The sequence below is a fragment of the Hippichthys cyanospilos genome, chromosome 3 (genome assembly GCF_059441005.1).
Source record: "Hippichthys cyanospilos isolate Australia breed blue-spotted pipefish chromosome 3, RoL_Hcya_1.0, whole genome shotgun sequence".
Lineage (NCBI taxonomy): Eukaryota > Metazoa > Chordata > Actinopteri > Syngnathiformes > Syngnathidae > Hippichthys > Hippichthys cyanospilos.
Genome location: NC_142371.1, coordinates 13,065,001 through 13,067,619, shown reverse-complemented (window position 1 = coordinate 13,067,619; position 2,619 = coordinate 13,065,001).

Here is a 2,619-nt window from a genome sequence, read left to right as displayed (position 1 = left end):
ATGTTCCTACAGCACTCAGTATGTACCACTGAAAAGCCTTAATTCTGCTCCAAGGGATATTCTGATGGAAATGAACCTCTCTATATGTTGTGTTGAGGTCAATTGAAACAAGCAGAGCAAAAAATATTCAAACTTGAATTACATGACAACAGTTACAAAGAAGATTTGGGTTTGTCAGGAGCACCCTAGCATTTGAAATCAAGGGGCAATCCTATCTCTTAGCTTGCCTATATTTATTTAAACTGATTTTGTTCAGCTGAAACACACTTTGCATCGGCCTGATATCAGTACAGATGATGACTTAGAATGGCAAGAGGAAGCATTTTCAGTTGGTAGAAAGCGTGGATGGTTTTGAATTGATAGCTACCTCTTACCTTTGTCATCTTCACTGGGCTTCACTATGTTAGCACATCTCACCCAATGATATTGTGGCTATTGCTCATGAATGTTTGTCTTAACCATTAGGAACTCCAGAGCATAACTGCAAATCGTTGTTTAAGAAAGTGAAACTGCAAAGTACCAACCAGCGTCTGCCAGGATGTTTTCTACAGTGTCTACCTGCTTCCTAATTAACATTGAACTTGTTTTTAGAAATGTAACCTGGCACATACAGTATTGCTATCAACTGTATGCAGTTGTTGCTAAATGTGACAGTATTTAGTTCGGTGTGGAACTGTTTCTGTCATCAATTTCTATGTAGTCCAAAGGCTATATATTGCTGTACCTTGGCAGTATTTTTTAGTACGGAAGGTTGCAAAAACGAATGAAATGCTGCTTTCTTTCTTTTATTGTTTTCAAGTCATATGGGGACAATTCTGTGAAAGAAAAAAAATTCCATTTAAGCTTGAGGAATTTCAAGTAAATACCTGAATGAAACTGTTGGTCTTTATTGTAATAATGCCGTTTGCTTAGTTAAAATATTAATACGTTTGTTCATGCAAACCTTTGACTGTTCCTAGAGAGCTGCATACCTTCATGTTTTTAATGTCTTTCTCCTTCATCACACCTGATTCAAATATTCAATCCATCAGTAAGCTCTGCAGAACCCTAATAACGATCCTGTTCATTTGAATCAGGTGTGTAATAGAAGGGAGACTTCAAAAACATGCAGGATAGCGGCTCTATAGGACTAGAATTGCCTACCACTGGTGTATACAATGCAGAATTGGCCTTGAATGAAACAAAAAGAAATATTTTCTCTCTCCAAATTTGTGATCATTGTTTAATGTCCCATCTAGAAGTAGATATGGTAATTAATCCCGAAGGGACCCTGAGTTCAATTCCAGCTGGCTCCGGTCTTCTTGTGTGGAGTTTGCATATTCTCCCTGAGCCTGCACGGGTTTACGCACTCCTCCCACACGCCAAAAACATGCATGGCAGTTTTATTGGACATACTAAATTGTCCTTAGGTGTGATAGGGTTCATGAATGGTTGTCTGTCCCGGTGTGCCTTGCAATTGGCTGGCAACCACTTCAGAGATTCCCCAGCCTACTGCCTGAAGTCAGCTGGGATAGGCGCTAGCAAGCCTTTGACCCTTGTGAGGATATGCGGCTGTAGAAACAAATGGATGGTCACAGTAACATTACTGCCACTATGAACCTTCATTTAGTTTTTCATACATTGCTGGTGTAATGTAAAAGTCACTCACACACTCAGGAAGTCGTTCTTCCTTGTAGTATATGTGCCATCTAGGACAGTCCTCCTCAAGGCTCAAATCCACTTCACCATCATCCCCAGCAAGCCAAGAGTCAGGGTTGCAAACGCACTAGTTGACGCTACGCTAAAGGGTCTCGATGAGTCAGGGATGAATACTGTACTTTAACATTCCAAATTTATGTACTTCCCCAATGGGGCCATTATTGAAGCACAAACATTTGTAACTCATAAACAGTTACAAATATGTAACCAGCATCACATTTACAGGAAGTAACCCGAGTCACAACCCGATTCACAACTCTGTGAAATAAATGTGTGAAAGTGTACTATACATTGTTTTAAAAATGTGCGATCTGCCTATGTAATTGTAATCTCAAAAGTAACTTTTGAGACTTACTGCCAAAGACAAACAAACGCGTGCAGTGATTTGCAAATTTGGTTGGGGACTTGTGTCTCTCTGTGACATACTAGCAGTGGATACATCAAAACCATTGGCCACTGCTGACGAGGCTTTGACAATTTAGACAACTATAGACGCCATGCTGCTGGACAATGCACACAGCACTTCTGTAATTGGTGGCATTTTACCTTTTGACCGGCCAGCAAAAGCATAGTGACTGACAACAACAATTACTTGCTAGCCACTAAAATTACCTTTACCGTAAATGACCTACAGTACATTAGAATTACATTAGAATTGTCATCATCCATTTTATTCTCAAACCTTGATAAATGATTACTCTGTTCATGTAGCTATAGATTAATCATGTTCTTGGCCTTTTGACTTTTCCTGTTACTGTGTATAGATTTCGCATTTCCCAATTTTATGTTGATCACATCCATATGTCGTGGATTTATTCATTTTTTTATTTTGTTTTGTTTGACCCATGTATCTGTGAGCCATTTCACAGTGTCTCATTTAATTAATTAATTATCAATTTACTTTCACATACACGTTTGGGG